This window comes from Poromitra crassiceps, assembly GCF_964638095.1.
Source record: "Poromitra crassiceps genome assembly, chromosome: 29".
Taxonomy (NCBI): domain Eukaryota; kingdom Metazoa; phylum Chordata; class Actinopteri; order Beryciformes; family Melamphaidae; genus Poromitra; species Poromitra crassiceps.
This window is the reverse complement of record NC_139641.1, coordinates 2541813-2558613: the sequence shown is the minus strand read 5'-3', so window position 1 is coordinate 2558613 and position 16801 is coordinate 2541813. Positions and strand designations below refer to the sequence as shown.

Below are 16801 nucleotides of genomic sequence, written 5' to 3'. Positions count from 1 at the left end.
TAGGGCAATTACCTAAGGTCACCGACACGGGTGCTCTTTATAGTCTAGCAGAAAGGGCCCTCAGATTCTCTCTCTCTGACTCCCTCGCTCAGACAGACACTACACACGTCCCATAGAAAAAAGAAGTTGTAAGTTCACTGCCTGGCATGTGAAATCTCCCAGCATGCATTGGGCTAATCCATTTCGCTACTAAATAGCAACCAAATGAGGCGAAATAGATATAAAGGTAGATCTAAATAATGTGTAATGGTAACACAACCTGCAATTGTAGAAAATTTCAATATTGGACCAAATAAAACATCGAAATGAAAACACCACCCTATGTGAAACATATATCCCTTGTAGATTTAACGTGATTTAGATGAGTGACAGTGTAACGCGGTTCTACTGTCATGTCCTACTGTGATGTCTGCTCCAATAAATTGGCTCTACTTCACATTTTAGTTTTACAATAAAAACACATTTATGCAATGACTTTACATAATGTAGGCTATATTTATGTGCATCATCCTACCTGTGCAGCAGGGGAGAAGAAAGGGTAGCAAAACGATATAATTCTGGACAAACTTTCACCAATCTAATTAATCTCATCATATAGGGATAGGCTATATTTTTCAAGCTGATGCGTTTAGAACATTCTTTTCACTTTGCTCTTGCTATAGTGTAGCATATTTACATGCTTGCAGTATTTAAACTGCAGTTAGATTGGTTTGAGAATAATATGGAATAATTGCCATGGAGACAGACAAGAGGGGATAAAAGGGAGGGGGGAGATCAGAGCCCTCGGCTTTTCTGAAGCCGGACTGGATTGCTCCGTGGAATTGGAGCTGAAAAGTGAAACATGTGATTCGTTTACTGCACTTACCCAATGAGCAGATAGTGCATAATTTTACGCTTAAAAGGCGTGGTTGTAATGCTTAAAGGGCATGGTGCAGGTTGGAGACCACATTGCATTAATATGTGGAAGGGGATTTGGGGGAAAAAAACTTTTTTTCAATCACACATAGCTGCGTTTAGACTAGTTTTTGTAACCAGCAGGGGGCACTGGTCCATTTCATGGAACTACCTTTTGTGATGTCACAGGGATGCAAAATAGTCACCTTTAGGTGACAGTCACATTTTTCAGGCCAAAATATGAGGATTTCTAAGTGGTTTTATGTCTGCCCTGGTATCTGTCACCTTTTTTCACTCTCCATGACTTTGCATCCCTGTGTCAGCCCCAGAAGAACATTCTCCTCTTGTGATGTCACTCCTGCTGTTACGTCACACGCCCATTTATAAAATGCCACCTTTTCCTCCATATTTATACCCTGGGGGCCTGTGGGGGGGGGGGGGTCTTTGTCTTTTTGGAGTGTTTTCACTGTAATCATGAGCCCAAAATGTCAATTCAGATTTTTTTTAACCTGCACACCATGCTCTTTAAAGGCTGCGTGTAGCACCAACACCAAGATATCGAGTGGGCTGGTCCACGCCCACTGATCTGCGCTGCGCTGGGCGCTCAGCCCAGTTTATAGGCTGATGCAACGATAGGGGCCAACCTGTTAACTCATTCACCGCCAGTTTAGGACTGCCAATATTTAGCACAGGCCAAAGATTTTCATAATTGTTGGTCATCTTTCAAGACCCACAGTAAATTATCTATTAGCACCAGAGTGATTTGCAATACCTCAAAATGAAGATGTACGTCTCTGGGTTCACCAGGGAAAAAAAAGTGAGCTTTTAGCATGTTCTGTACTCTACTTATAGCCATTTATATACACCCTGTTTTCCCCCAAAATGTCTCTCTGAGAAAAGAAATTGCAGAAAATGGCATTTATGTATTTATGCACACAATCTCATGCAGAACTCGCTCTCAATTCTTTTATTTTGAACTGTATTGACATCAGACATGTAAATATTATTCGTTAGGACACAAATGACAAAAAAAAAAAAAATATATATATATATATACACATGAAGTGCTTTTTTTTTACATTCAACAATACAGTTTACTCGGTGTGAGTGTGCAGACAGACAGACAGACAGACAGACAGACACACCGACAGACAGACAGACAGACACACACACACACACACACACACACACACACACACACACACACACACACACACGATCCTTTTAGATTTCTAACCCCACATAGGATAAGCAATAACCACGCCCTGTGGCGCTGGGATTGGCCAGGAGCAACACTGGAGGGCACGCAGCCCAGCGATTACATGAACCAACTGAAGAGCTCTTGAGAAAGGACAGCGGGCTGCTCTGACTCCCGCTTCTGCCTTGTGCCTTGCTGTTGTGTGTTTATTTTGCACCCGTCCTCGTCCATGTCTCCCTGTCATATCCTCCCTGTGCTATCTGATCGTTCCCGTTTTCCCCTCGGCTATTCAACACGTCCTCACCGCCCTCGCAAACTGATCGATCATTTCCTCATTCCTCCGATGATCAAACACATCTCTTGATTACTTTCTCCCGTTTTCTCCTGGCTGGCACAGAGGAAGGCGACTCCAGCTCGTGCAGCGCGCCGAGGGCGTTTCAATGGCGTTTCTCCTGTCTGCACAAGGAAGCGTTACCCGTTTTGCTGCTTTTCCTCTTGCTCAATTTCAAAACAACAGCTGCGGTATGTGTTTGATCGCGTGCTGTCGGCTACCCTTTGAAGGCAGGGACCTGTGTCTGTGTCACAGGCTGGGCAAGTGTTTGCTGCAGGCGCTGCACCAATAAAAACAAAAACACGTCAAACACGTCATTGGCGGGGAGGGCTATTTCTGATAACACGTCAAAGACGTCATTGGCGGTGAATGAGTTAATAGGACATGTTTCATCCGGCCCCGGCGGCTAGAGGTCTTTCCCCCAGCGATAAGCCCGACTCCCGAGGCTAACGTTACAGAGCCTGCTGATGACTTCACAGTAGCAAGCGGACCACTTCCGGGTAGGAAAAATTATTGTAAAATAAACAACAGGTATAAACTCTCTTTGCAGCACATCAGTGTCTTGCTCTATATTTGAACTATGAAACATTGCATTGCCGCTACCAAATAAAATTCTAATAATAAATGTAGTGTGCGTGTCTGCTGCCGGCCGTTCTCGCCGGGCTCGAAGAGACAGATTTTGACAATGAAATTCCCAGACGTTTGGTGGTTAGGTGGCGCTGTTGGCGCCGCTCACCAAACGTCTGGAAACCAAGACTAGTGAGTGCATGACATGCTGGTAGACAGCAAGAGCAATGTATCAGACACTGATATGGTTTCACAGTCACATGCCCAAACCCCTGTTATGGAGTCCTATCGTCAAGGGATGGATTGCCAGAGATGGAGCCATTTGACCAGTCCTATTTAGGAAACCCCCAGCACCTACAGAAGTGAGAGACATTACTCACTTGTATTGCAAAGATCCAAACTGTGGAGAGAGTGGAAAGTGCCAGTGCTTCTCTGTTGGCCTTCCAACATCTTATATACGCGCAGCAACAATAAAAGATCCAAATACTTCGGAAAAAGCTTACAATATGATACACAGAAGAGGGAAGAAGGTAACATTGTGATAGCTTAATCTGACAAATGAACAATGATACTAAGGATGCAGTATATTAAACATGATCGTCTCCAGATAGACAGGCTGCCTCCAGACTGAACAATATTTAGACAGTTTTGTTTGCATCAGTCTTTTGCAATCCTTACAATTCCAGTCCATGGAGTATAAGGTTGTGAATGTGCCCCAGACTCCCAAACACTGGCACAATAATCTGGTAGGGTCATAATAAAGGCCTGATACTGTATTTCATATTTGGATATTTGGACTTTGGCTGTGAAAAAAGGGTCCATATACCTGGACAAATAAGCAGCCACTTTTTATTTCTCTGTTCTGTTTTATTTTTGCCTTGGTTATTTTGTTTTCTGGTCTGTTTTTCAAGTCTGTTTTTGTGATTGTGTATTATGTATTATGATTACTATTATCCTTGGATTAATGTTCCAGTTTCAATAAAACTTCCAATATTTACACCTTGTTATTACTCTTTTATGGTAAATGTTAAATGGCCTGCATTTATATAGCGCTTTAATTTAAAGCGCTTTACAATCAGTAGGTACATTCACCTATTTAGGTTAGGTTACCACGCAGGGTGCTGGCACACCATCAGGAGCAATTTGGGGTTCAGTATCTTGACCAAGGACACTTCGACATGCAGACTGGAGGAGGTGGGAATCGAATCACCGACCTCTTTTATCCAAAGCGATTAGTGGACGACCCACTCTACCTCCTGAGCTACAGCCGCTCCAGGCGGTTTGTAATTTAGATAATTTATTTTATTGGGTTACTCACATTCTGACTATTTGGTGATGTAGTTCAGCCACCTGGTATTTCCCTCTCCAAATATGACCATCAGAGTGAGCATTCTTAACTTATAGGCTATTGTGCCAGTTATCTCCCATCCCCCAGACAACTCAGTAATGGTATATTTTTCAGGGATTTCAGTTTTTCTGATAAATGAGAGAAAAGTGATGGAGTCCTATGTTCCTATCACCACAAAGTACAATTTCCGCCTAAACTAAAGCTATATTTACAGGACTATAATTCATTCTCTTTTTAGGTAAATCATTTTCTGACTATTTGGTGATGTAGGGCAGCCACCTGGTTCATACCTCAGCAAATCTGATGAGGAAAAGAGTGAGAATCTTTTTCAGGGATTGGGGTAGTTCTAAAGAACAGCCAAAAAAACATTTTTTCCCCCAATTTTTTTTTGACAACAATCAATTTCATTAATGGGAGACCCTAAAGATAAGAAAAATCATTGTTGTCATTTGTTCTACCTCGGGTAGGGGTATCTCAAAAACTAAAGCCTTTTTTGAGGACTTGCTGCTATACACTTGATCAAAGTTTAAGCCTGATTGCACTAGAATGACATAGCACCTTGCATTAATTAATATGCATTTTTTTTTTTTACCTTGGCTTGCATTAATATGCATTTTCTTTGTTCATTGCAGCATAACAGCTTGCATTAATATGCCTTTTTTGTACCTTGGCTTGCAAACGGCTCAGTGTCGATCTGATTTAAATGTTTTTGTGTACACTAGTGGACCCGTGAAAATTGCACCCCCCTGGGAGTTAGTAGGCCCCTGTCTGGAACATGACATCATCACTGATGACATCATTACTGATGACATGACATGACATCGTTAGGTAATTATGGCAATTACCTAATTAAAAAACTTTACATTTCCACAAAGTTTCAGCCAGATTGCACGTAGAATGGCATAGCACCTTGCATTTTTTTGTACCTTGGCTTGCATTAATATGCGTTTTCTTTGTTCATTGCAGCAAAACAGCTTGCATTAATATGCTTTTTTCTTTTTACCTTGGCTTGCTCAGTGTCTATCTGATTTAAAAGTTTTTTTTATACACTAGTGGACCCATGGGAGTTAGGCCCCTCTGGTCTGGAACATGATGTCAAGCCAAGGTAAAAAAAAAAAAAAAAGCATATTAATGCAAGGTGCTATGCCATTCTAGTGCGATCGGGTTACAGTAGACACTTCACCACTGTCAACGCAGTCTCACCATCACAGTTTAACAAAAGATGTTAGATGGCACACAAAAAATGTAGTAGTGTTGAGATGGGTGGGGGCTTTGAGAGGGGTGGGAGAGATTAGGTTCAGGGTTTGGTTGGGCTTAGGGTCTCTGGGGGGTCCAGTTTGCTCCCCAGCATCCATTCTACAGCATCTACATGACCACCTTGTTTTTCAGCCGGAGGACCTTTGTTGAAAGGTCTCCAGGATCCACTTCCACTAGCATCTTTTGGAATACCTCAAACATGTACTTTATAGCTTTGGGGTATTGCAGGTTGAAGGCATAAATCAGTCCAAGCAGGTAGCAGCAGGCTCTGCTAACATCCCCAAGATGGCTGAGTATCCTTTAATAATGATCCCTACATCGTTGACTAGTCCACTTTGGTCTCGCACCAGGTACCAGCCATCACCACTTCTTTTAGCTCTTCCTCCACATTGACAGCTGAAACACCGTCACTCTGCAGACACTGGTACAGCAGGCGGGCAGGATGACAGGTGGCAGGCAGGCAGGCAGACACACACACACACACACACACACACACACACACACACACAGGATGTATGTATTAGATTATAAATAATGGTGTCTTGTACAGTAAGCCAATGTGGAACATCTTTTGATGCATGTCACCAGGGTCCAACATTAACTTCCTTGTCCATCAGCCAAATGGGTAATGAATGCCCAAATTTTACCAGCCACTCAATAGATTCTCATTATTTTGTGCTGGGGAGACAAGCAAATCTACCAGCCAATTGCATATTTTACCTAAATCAATCGGTAGTACAAGCATTGTATATAGTAAGTTGAGTTTGTTTATTTGTTTATTAAAAAGGAACATTAGTAGTCTTCCTGGGGTCCAGGACAACAAAGTATACATATTCGTTTAAAGCAGAGGTGCCCAAATCCTTTCGTTTGAAGGGCCAGAATTAAAGCTGCATTCAGCGATGTTTTTGTGTTAAAAATAAATGTTAAATGGCTATATTCTGACAGCAATCACTGAAATAAGAGTTTGGTCAGTAACTTGGAACCCCAACCCCCCACTGTCCTCTCTCAGCTGTAGTTCTGCATGCAGGGCGGACGTATCTTTGCAACCATAACTCGTAGAGACTCACGGACAGCGGTGTTGGATTCGGGGTGAACAAATACATATTGCTGTACAGATAGTACAGACTATCTGATTGGATAGTAGTGGGAGGTCGACACCAATTTGTATCCAATCACAGAATTGTTGATATTTTCTGGGAAACGGAAGGTCAGATCGTGATGCCTCAAAAAAGATATATGTATTTTTTCACCCCGAATCCACCACTGCCATCCGTGAGTCTCTACAAGTTGTGGTTGCAGATATACGTCCACCCTGCCTGCAAGACTACGGAGGGAAGGGGTTTAACTTGGGGGTTCCAAGTTACTGACCAAACACTATTTCAGTGATTGCTGTCAGAAGAATATAGAGCCATTTAACACTTATTTTAACACAAAAACATTGATGAATGCAGCTTTAATCTGAATGGATGACCGTGGGCCAAAAATAAATGTTATGTGAAATTTCAGGGTTCATACTGTACATACATTACAAAATTAAATTCAAGGACTTTCAAGTATTTTTTCAAGGACTTCACACAAAGCAAATAATTAATAGATTTGTAAAATAATCCCTTATCAATAGCACCGAAAGTTGAGCCAGCACTGACAACATGGAAACTGAACAATTTGGATATAGGCTAGTTGTAATACTAATGTTGCAGTCTTTCCAATATACAGTAGACAAAGGGCAAAGTGCCAAATAGTAGCTTCAGTAGTTGTCTATTCAGTGGAAGGATTAATTTAAAATTTGCCATTTGCTGCTTTGCCTATTTTTTACATGTTAAAATGTGGTTGCCCCATTGGCAACCAAAGGCCAATAAAGGCTTGACTTTTTTTTTGGTTGCCCGGGGCAACCAGGCATCTGTTAAGAGCCCTGCATTGAATACACCCTACAATTCTAAAACTGTGCTGACCTTGTACTGATGGTCCTGGCCTCATCGACACCTCCTAGACGTCAGGGTTTCATCCAAAGCAAAGAAGGTTCAGAGCTGGTGAGTAACAGAATACACATTTAAAATACAAAATATGACTGTATTCCATTATGGTTAAAGTTTAAATTGGTGTGTATTCTGAATACAGTTACTGTGTCTTTAAAGAGATTACTTACGGTATTACTTTGTTTTGTTTTATTTGGTCTAAAGTTCAAGCATTTCCTATAAACATATTTGAAAAAAAATGTGCACGTGCAGTGCACCTGCCACACACAGCCAGGACACTGTCAAGAATGTTTTTGACATGGAAATATGAAGAACATTCTACTGACAAACATGCTGAAGGTCACCACATTAGCTTATGAGGACATGCACGGCAGCAAGGGGGCGTAATTTTCTTTGGAGAAGAAACTTGTGAAAATGTAGGATAGCCTACATAATGTGGGGTCTGGGTTTATCAAAGCTATTCATATGAACATATACAGCGTTTATTATTATTTGCCTCTTGATGAACATTAGACCTTGATAACAAGGAAACCACATTTAGTGGCACTGTTCCAGATAAACAGCAGGTGGCATTGAGAGAGGAAGATGAGAGCTGCGTCTGACCTGGCATGGGTAAATGTGCGTTTGTTTTTGCAAGTGAATGAACCACACACTCAATATTTCATTTGATATGAATAAAAGACAGACATTATTTTCATTTTCTGACGATGAAAATACAATTAATTGTGCAGCCCTACTATAAACTCTTGATTTACAGTCTAAATGTGTGTGCTGCATATAGCCTTGTCTAACTGGACAGTCTTATGGCATAGGGCTAAATACAGTCAGTCTTCACTGATGCATAATGTTGGGTTGGGGATTTAGCTCTTAATGGAAAAGCAGTGGGCCCTCCTTGTCTAGCAGTATAGCGTCAGCTATCATATTATTATTTCTTATAGTGGTTCTCAACCTTTTTACACAAGTAGCCTACCTGAGAAATTAGCACCATATGACCGTATAGCCTCTTCTAAACATGAAGGCCTCTATCTTTGTGCACTGTTTGCGCATGCCTTAAGGCACGGAAGATTGCATTCCGCCTTGCGCCGTCCGCCAGGTGTTCTGCCGAGTTTTGCTCCCCCGACGAGCAGCAAAAAAAAACATCCCCACCTCACGGGAGCTACTTGTAATGATTTATACAGAAATGCAACTGTTTCAAAGTGATATAATTGTCTGGTAGACGTGACCTCCCTGATTTCTAAGTTAAAACAGCCCCGAAATATGTTGGGGATGCAATTATTGGCGGGCATGCGGAAACGTTCACGGCACGTGTCGCAGACGCAAATTAGAGCCCTGCCAATTCTGCCAAAAATCATCTGCGCCCCAAAATGCCTGCGCAAATGGGATTTGGGCGGTCTTAACTACCAGAATTATTCACAGGCATGGCCAGGCAAGGCTGGGCATTACGTCAATCAAAACCAATCCGATTCCTGTCTCGCAATGGTTGTTTGCGCGAGGTTGCCTCGCCGAGGCATGCAATATGCTGTAATTCTCTCCATGCGTAATAGAGTGTACTCACTCGTGCGAGGACAGAGGGAGCTTATTGACAGATCATCTGTGGTGCAATGACCCTTCGGGTTATGAAGGTAAATAGCTATGTCCATTGTCCCACAAGTGTTCTCAATTCATTTCCGTCTTTGCGATGTGATAAAAGTTTCTCAGTGAGTTATAGTTGATTGCCTCACTGAATTATCTGCTAATACCCAATTTTAGCAGCATAATTTGATGTATTGGCGTGGCAAGGCTGTGCTTAATGACATGTCCAAAAGGAATTCCACTTTCCACTCCGCAAATACCTCTCTGCGCTGGGAGCACAGCCGTAATCTCCGTGCAGAGCGCCCAGCGCAGAGAGGTCCTTTGCAAAGCTCTTAGCGCTAAGTAATTGCACGCTGCTGACGATAGGGTAACGCCATCTATCCCACATTTTAGCACTGAAACACCTGCTTTGGCTTGTGGCAGCCAATGCCCAGTACAATAGAGAGCCGCAGTAACGAGTCCGGAAATCATCGATGCTAACAGCCCTGGTTCTTCACAGTTTTCGCCTATGGGAGTTTTGAATGGGTTTTTGGCGCGATGCTTCTAATAATCTCTCTGGGCAACGCTGGCTTAATCAAATGCGAACCAGTGTTTAGTAATATCATCTTCACACAGGAGGACCACTTTTACGAGTTTTGAAGCTTTTACTTGCTGTTAAAAGGACGGCTAGCTAGCAAACGGCTAAATGAGACTACACTTTTGAGTCGATGGGGATATATACGTCAATAACGTCACCACTTCAAAGGGCGAACACGGAAATTCTCTTTCCCTCACCTGGTTCAGCCACGTTCAGCCCGGGGTAATCAGTGCACACATCAACAACAGTCCAGGTTGAGTGCTGACGTGACGTGGAAGCCTATGCGACAGTGTGTAGTTCTGGATTAGCTTAGCTCGAGCATTTTACTTCTAGGGCTCGCATTTACGCTTCAAAACTCATGAAAGTGGTCCTCATGTGTGAAGATTATCCGACGGAACTCTGGTTCGCGTTTGATTAATCTTGCGTTGCCCAGAGACCTTATTTGAAGCATCGCGGCAAAAACCCATTCAAAAATCCCATAGACAGAAACAGTGTAGAACCAGGAAGTTCGGGACTTCCGCATTCTGCCTACAAAAATACGTCATCCCTGCGGCTCTCTATTATCACAGGCATGCACTTGTGTCGGGGACTGCCCCCTAGTCCGATACCTCACGAGTCCGATAACTCACGAGTCCGACACCTCATGGTTTTGGGTTAGGGTCTGGGGGAGGTTAGGTTTAGGCGTGGGGGTGGGAGAGGTTAGGTTTTGGGTTAGGGTCTGGGGGAGGTTAGGTTTAGGCGTGGGGGTGGGAGAGGTTAGGTTTTGGGTTAGGGTCTGGGGGAAGTTAGCCTCTTTTTTCGGACTCGTGAGGTGTCGGACTCGTGAGGTATCGGACTCGTGCCATGGCACCCTTGTGTCCGCCCCCAATTTGCATTGCGCATGGTGTTAAACAAGCGCAAACGCAAAATTATCGCTTTTGGGAAGATAGAGGCCGAAGTCTGGATCATGTCGCTCTCTGCCGATGGCGAGTAGAGTGGGCGGGGGGAGGGGGTGCGGTAGGGTGTATGATAAAAATAAATGTGATATGGAAACAGCTTTAGCGAATCCGTAACCAAACTCGATTCAAAAACATGCAGTTTTAACGGAAGATGCATTCCGACGCATTCAGGCGATAACGTGGGGTGGCAATGTGCCAGAAGAAGTGAGCACTTGCTTTTGTTACATCGCCCAAAAGCCGCCAGTCAAAATAGTGGTCGCACCGTCGCACTAACATTACACTGTGGATGATTTTACAAGTGACATTCAAATCATATCTGACTAGTTTTCAATGTAGGCCTATTTCTCCCCACAAAAGTTAGGCTATATGTTTTGATAAAGGCTGATGCAATTTTTACATAGCCTACAAGACAGACAGGTCGGGAGGAAAATAAACCATTCAAGCCGTTTGCAGCACTTGAGGAAACCGTGAGTTTGCTCGTTTATTTCGTTGACATAAGCGATTGCCCGAACAATTAATGAATTAATAGGTTACATGAACGTTAGCGGGTACTTTAGCCTATGCAGTAGGCTAAAAGTAGTAGGCTATCATCTCCTTGTTGCATTTTCAAACTGGCAGATGGGGGAGAAAGAAACGATTCAACTTTTACTGGTTTATTCACCTAATTTGGCTCTCTTCCAAATAATCCAACCATGTAACTAACGCTACGTCCATTCATAAAAATAATGATCACTCCGACATTAATGGTTTGTAAAGTGCCATTTAACCACCCGCCCACTCAGACATACATGATCCGGATCATGAGCTGCCGGTGTTAAACAACAGCCATTTTTCCAATAATGTGGATCCTGTACTAGGGGCTCAGATGGTCATGATCTGCCCTCGCGGGAGTGCGCATAAGGCGGATAATTGTTTCTAAACATGCAGGCCGACCGGCTAGAAGCTGGTTATAATCCGCATTTCACTGCATGATTAGAAGGGGCTTATGAGAGGGATGGGGCCCGTGTACCACCAGTGGTACCTGTACCACAGCCACAGGTTGAGAACCACTGTCTAATTATTTAGAAAAGGTGAGCCCCCGCTGTAAATAATGGGAGCTAGGGCTCTGTCTGTCTGTTTCTCTCTCTCTCTCTGTCCCACTGTGATGTCATAAATCCCACTGTGACAACATCAGTGATGTCATAAATCCCAGTGATGTCATGAATCCCCTGTGACATCATCAGTGATGTCATAAATCCCAGTGATGTCATAAATCTGACATCACCAGTGATGCCGGTCTCATTGGCCACACAGCAGCTGAGCTGTGGGCAAGGCCGCTCAGTGGCTGAGCTGTGAACGCGAGCTGCAGGGCCAGCAGAACAGGCGGCCCGCGTGAGCCTAGGAATCGAGAGCGCGTAGTGCGCGAGATCCCTAGTAAAATAAATCACCAAAATTATGGGGGGGGGGGAGGGATCGTTTGAGCTGTAGGGCCGCCGGATGGGATTCAAACAACCCCCTGGGACCCCACCACCGCTGCTGAAAAAAATCCTAGAGGAAACACTGGAGTGTGATTGCTTTAAATACACCCTACAATTCTAAAACTGTGCTGACCTTGTACTGATGGTCCTGGCCTCCTCAACGCCTCCTCGACAGGGTTTCATCCAAAGCAAAGAAGGTTCAGAGCTGGGGAGTAACAGAATACATGTATTTATGCATTTGCTTTTGCAAAGAGTGAATGAACCACACCCTCAATATTTCATTTGATATGAATAAAAGACAGACATTATTTTCATTTTCTGACGATGAAAATACAATTAATTGTGCAGCCCTACTATAAACTCTTGATTTACAGTCTAAATGTGTGTGCTGCATATAGCCTTTTCTAACTGGACTCAGTCTCAACATAGGGCTAAATACAGTCAGTCTTCACATGCATAATGTTGGGTTGGAGATTTGGCTCAATGGAAAAAAGCAGTGGGCCTTCCTTGTCTAGCAGTACCCTATAGCCTCATTCACACGGTATCATATTATTAGTTCTTATATGAGTGGTTCTCAACCTTTTTACACGAGTAGGCTACCTGATAAATTACCACCATATGAATGTATGAGAGGGAGGGGGCCCCGCGTACCACCAGTAGCCTAGTACCTGTACCATAGGTTGAGAACCACTGTCTAATTATTTAGACCAGCTGTAAATAATTAAGCCCCCCCAGCTAAAAGTGTCTGGAGCTGCTGCTGTATGAGGGGGATAGTTAAATGAAACCAGATAGTTGTGAAAATAAGAAATGGAGACCGGCTGCGTCAGGCAAGTAAAGGCTCTGGCAGAGCTGTCTGCTGAGTTTGAACAGGGTCACAAACAAAAACCATTGTTACCATTTCATTGTTAACCCCCTTGTTAACCCTGCTTCCCGACAAGCTTGGTTGACAAGCTTGAACACAATGGATGCAGTCTTATAGTTTCATGTGGTATAAGGCTCCTCACTATAGCTTCAAAAATGAGTCCGCTACAGCCTTTGAAAGACAGTAATATCGGCCGCAGTGTTCTCTCTTTTCTTTTGATCCACGGCATTTGATGCACATTCCCTCCACCATTGCACATTGCCTCCACATCCACCTGTGATCATTATAACGCTATATGGGGCAGAAATAGCCGATATACAGGCGAAAATAAAAAGATAGATTGGCTATGTTCGTACTCTGCTCATTACTGCTGTGTGTGCTGCATGTGGAAATACCTGACTCTGCAGTGAAGCCAAGCCGAGCGCTTTCACTTCAAAGCCCCGAGGAAACCTGTGTTAACTCGGTCCTGCCGTGGCTTTCTCTAACCTACATTATCTCTCAGTACCGTGCTGACAGCCATGCACCTACCTGGGGTCCACCCGCTATGCCAACCACCCGCTATGCCGACCACCCGCAATGCCGACCTTAGGTTTAGGCGTGGGGGTGGGAGAGGTTAGGTTTTGGGTTAGGGTCTGGGGGAGGTTAGGTTTAGGCATGGGGGGAGGTTAGGTTTGGCGTGGGGGCTGGGAGAGGTTAGCTCCACCGACACGCTGCACGCCGCCTCGCTCAGCTGGTTCTGCTTGTGGGCTATCGGCATTGCGACCTGTCGGCACTGCGGCCTGTCGGCACATAAACACGGCACCCACCTACCTCTGGACCAACGCAAATCTTTTCTGCCAACGGGGAATAATAAACTACTTTCTCGCGCCCATTAAAACTGATTAACCCCAACAGAAAACACGGAAATGCAGAAAGCAGCAGCCTAACGTTAAACAGCAAGACCTCATATAGCAGCAGGAATAAAATGTTGGAATTAAGCCAGAGTCACACAAGGCAAATTAGTTTTAGCAAACAGTGGCTTGAATATGTTTATAGTTACTTACATTGATGTGCAGCAAGATGAAAATCTTCAGTGCCAAAAAGCTTCCAGCAGCCTCTCAAAATGTCCATCTGTCCATGTGGCTGGGCTCTCAACAGATAAATTATGTCACTTCCGCCACCTTACCAAAATGCTTAAGTAATATGACCAATAAATCTAGTTCTTAACATTATAGTTTTTTTATTGAAACATACAATAATGATTACAAATATTTAATGAATGTAATCTGTCAGTAAAATAACCATTTATTTTAACTAAATAATCTCACTATTATATGTAAATTCTATATTTAAAGATTAGTTGGAGTTTTACTCATGGATTATGATATGATCAACTCAAATAATAACCATATTGATGTTGAGTAATTTTATTGGCTGAAGTTATTATAATCCTGTTATATTTACTCGGTCAATGAATTATTTTTCTGAGTGCAGTGGGTTATATGCAGCAATCCCACCTAAACTCAGTTCACTCACCCTCTTATTTTCAAAATGTGGTACAGACAGTTCATCCACATCACAAGTGACATCAATCTTTTCCTACATAAATTCATACATTAATAAATCCAAATATCTCTCTCACTCCCAGATTTGCACACACTCACAGATACAAGGTAAAGGATAAAATAATTACTGGCAATGGAGCAGATGACGACACTGAAAAACAAACCGGTCAACAGCGTCATGTTGTCAAATCTGGGGGGAAGGGAAAAAATGGACAATTCAAAACAACTGTCAATCACAATTCTAGCTTATATTTGCACAGACATTGTCAATAGTCTTTGTTTTTATGAAAGAAAAGTTATACAGTCATAGTAAAGAAAACAGGATGATCAATAGAATGCAGCTGCATACATACCACTGTGTTCCTTCTGCAGTAATAAAGAAAACAGGCAAATCAAGCCTAGTAGCTTGATTCTCCAAACTCCACCCCATTTCCCAACCCTGATCTCTGCAGATATAAAGAGCCAAAGTCAGCTCCACTTCCAGCAGAACCAAGGGATTTCATCCGCTATTTATTTGTCCCTTTCGTAAAATGCTTAACCCTTAACCCTAAAATAGTTGTTTTATAATTATTGTTTTCTGACAACCTCAGGGTTGAAGATCTTGCTGAGGTTCTGAAAGTTTTTTCTATGTTTGGTTTGCCAAAGTCTGTGCAAACTGATCAGGTTGCAAATCTCATGTCCAAAGTGTTCACTCAGATCCTGCAAATACTTACCCTATAAGTACAGATCTTGTTACCCTCTAGTTACAGGCTAAATTCACTTCTTGTACACCGTAGTTACCCTTTAAGTACAGGTGTGGTACCCCGTAATTACCGTATAAGTACAGATCTTGTTACCCTGTAGTTACAGGGTTATTTGTGGGCTGTATTCTTAAGCGTCAATACCATCTATAAAACATCTAAAAATTATAGTGCCTTTGTCATGGGTCGTTGACCAGACGTTAAAGTCTGTGATAAGGATGTGTTGTATTAATGGAGTTAGCTTGATAACTGAGGTTCAGGAACACAAGATCACACCATGTCCGCATCATATCTCACCACCTACTCTAATCCATCACCCATTCACCTGCGCTCCTCCAATCCAATCACCGAGCCACACCGGCTTTCTATCAGCTCAATCACCTGTAGCCTATATATACTCACTGTCATACCACTTCTCTCCCGTTTGTCATGTCTTCACGACCCCCCCTCCACACCCCTTAGTTCACATCTCGCTACGGGCAGCACGAGCGGAGTTTGCATGTTTCTCCCCGTGCTGCGCGGGTTTTCCCCGGGCACTCCGGTTTCCTCCCGCAGACTGTTAAAGATATGTTTTGCACATGCCTAATCTTGCCTCTCTGTCCTCTGAACACAGGAACCAGGGGGGGTAGGTGGAGATCGTACGTTATCCTGGGACACCGAGCCCAGCGGGCTCCCACCCAGGATGCGGTCTTCATCCCGGGCGCAGGACCTAGCAGGCTACGCCCAGAGACGTAACCCCCACTCAGAGTCTCAACCCCCGGGTTCCTGGTTCCTGACATGGCCGTGCCGTGTACTAGAAGAGTCTCCAAGCAATCGCACCACACTCACTTATCAATAAACATATATTCATTCTAACCATGGTGTGATCTGTGTTAGTGAATAAGTGTTTAGGATGGGGATGTGGGCTTGTCATCTCTTCTCTTTGTTGCCATAGAAACAGTGCAGGAGTGCCTGCCTGACATGGAATATGGGGTGAGTATACCTGAGCGTAGAAAGAAATCCTCTGTGTCATCTGGATGTGTTGACACGCTGTGTGAGAAATTATGACGTCTTTGATGTTGAGCTGGCCTCTGCTGTCACATCTGTGTGAGTGATCCCTTTTGACCGTGTTGGGGTCGGTTGAGATGGACAGCAGTGGTCAGACGGCTTAACTTTGATGGCTGAAATAGCCTATGTTATTTCTGCATTATCCAATTCAATTCAAATGTATTCATAGTGTAAAATTATCATGAGACATGGTCCCGAAACACTTTACAGTTAAAGAAAGCATCATCGAACAGTAGAATAATACATGATAATACAGTAGCCTACATGATGGATGAAGTTGAAAGGAAGTCAAATAAAAGCAGAGACAGTATAAGAGCTACAATAAGAACAATAAGTTAAAGGGAAGCGTGTTTTTAACACGCTTTTAACACAGGTAATAAATCAGTCACAATGAGAGAAATAATAGTAAAATAAAGTACACTATCACATAATATCATATACTTGTGAGTGTAGAGCTTTATAAGTTAGTCAGTGGTGCAGCTTGTGAACAGGC

At 43.2% G+C, this 16801-nt stretch overlaps 1 long non-coding RNA gene across 1 annotated transcript in view; it reads right to left on the bottom strand.

The window, feature by feature from the left end:
- LOC310800134 overlaps positions 1 to 14982 on the bottom strand; it is a 48622-nt gene extending 33640 nt beyond the window's left edge. Inside the window, exons 1-2 of the long non-coding RNA XR_014553852.1 lie at positions 14875 to 14982; positions 14650 to 14711 (exon numbers count right to left, since the gene is read on the bottom strand). This is a non-coding gene — a long non-coding RNA (uncharacterized lncRNA). The remainder of the gene's footprint in view (positions 1 to 14649; positions 14712 to 14874) is intronic.
- Positions 14983 to 16801: the final 1819 nt, after the last annotated feature.